This window comes from Rhinopithecus bieti, unplaced genomic scaffold (genome assembly GCF_001698545.2).
Source record: "Rhinopithecus bieti isolate Rb0 unplaced genomic scaffold, ASM169854v2 scaffold_53647, whole genome shotgun sequence".
NCBI lineage: Eukaryota > Metazoa > Chordata > Mammalia > Primates > Cercopithecidae > Rhinopithecus > Rhinopithecus bieti.
The window spans coordinates 259,528-261,214 of NW_016821201.1; the positions used below are offsets into that span (position 1 = coordinate 259,528).

Consider the following 1,687-nt stretch of genomic DNA (forward strand, 5'->3'; position numbering starts at 1 on the left):
GCACTTTGGGAGGCCGAGACGGGCGGATCACGAGGTCAGGAGATCGAGACCATCCTGGCTAACACGGTGAAACCCCGTCTCTACTAAAAAAATACAAAAACTAGCCGGGCGAGGTGGCGGGCTCCTGTAGTCCCAGCTACTCGGGAGGCTGAGGCAGGAGAATGGCGTAAACCCGGGAGGCGGAGCTTGCAGTGAGCTGAGATCCGGCCACTGCGCTCCAGCCTGGGCGACAGAGCGAGACTCCGTCTCAAAAAAAAAAAAAAAAAAAAAAAAGAAAAAAGAATACAGTATTGGTGAGCGGCCATCTTGCTCCTGCCCCTGACAGTCTCTGGTCGGGGTCACAGGATGCTAAGACTGCTGCCTGGACCTTTGCTGACCATGCTGTCCCGGGTGGAACTTTCTGCCACTGCCACAGCGGCCCCCTCTCTGAAGAATGCAGCCTTCCTAGGTCCAGGGGTATTTCAGGCAACAAGGACCTTTCACGCAGGCAGCCACACCTTGGCCCTCTACCACCTTTTCCTGAATATGGAGGAAAAGTTCGTCTTGGACTGATCCTTGAGGAATTCTTCAAGTTTCTTTATCTTAAAGCCGGTGTTAACAGGACCCTATGTGCTCGGAACTGGGCTTATCCTGTATGCTTTATCCAAAGAAATATATGTGATTATTGCAGAGACCTTCTCAACCATATTAGTAGTAGGGTTACTTGTCTATGTAATTAGAAAATATGGCGCCTCTGTTGCAGAATTTGCTGATAAACTCAATGAGCAAAAACTTGCCCAACTAGAAGAGGCGAAGTAGGGCTTCCATCCAACCAATCCAGGATGCAATTGATTTGGAGAAGTCACAGCAGGCACTGGTTCAGAAGCTCCATTACCTTTTCGATGTGCAGAGGAATAACACTGCTGTGGCTTTGGAAGTTACTTACCAGGAACGACTGTATAAAGTATATAAGGAAGTAAAGAATCACAGGGACTATCATGTATCTGTGCAGAACATGATGCGTCAAAAGGAACAACAGCACATGATACATTGGGTGGAGAAGCACGTGGTGCAGAGCATCTCTGCACAGCATGAAAAGGAGACAACTGCCAAGTGCATTGTGGACCTAAAGCTTCTGGCAAAGAAGGCTCAAGCACAGCCAGTTATGTAAATGTATCTATCCCAATTGAGACAGCTAGAAATAGTTGACTGACTAAATGGAAACCAGTCTATGTGACAAAATCTTTCTATATTGGTGTCTACTGAAGTTATAATTTACTTCTCTTAAAAATGAAAAGTTTATTTCATATGGTGAAAGCACAAAATCTATTGGCCAGTCAGATGTTTCTCATCCTTTTTACTCTGCATTTGAGTTCCATGATCACTTCTGAATAAGCAGTTTGCCTTTATTAAAACCTGCTGCCTGATTAAAGATGACCAGGTTATAGTTTAAATTTGCAATTAATTCTACCATCTTGCAATAAAGTGACAATTGAATGAATAAAATACAGTATCATTTTTACCTTAACTATCAGCTCTAGATATCAGGAACTCAGTGGCCATATGTTGTTCTGCAAGTTATTCTCACAGAGAATTCACTTTGCACTTTTTTGTGTAAGGCAAGTACACGAAATAGAAGGATAAGACATGGAAATGTTGACCTAAAAGGAAGAAGCTGAGGCAAAATTAATCTAAATAGAGAGTTTAT

General features: G+C 43.6%; 1 pseudogene; it reads left to right on the forward strand.

The window, feature by feature from the left end:
* The first annotated feature begins 378 nt into the window (after positions 1-378).
* LOC108520765 (ATP synthase F(0) complex subunit B1, mitochondrial pseudogene) lies at positions 379-1,150 on the forward strand (annotated as a pseudogene).
* The last annotated feature ends 537 nt before the right edge of the window (positions 1,151-1,687 follow it).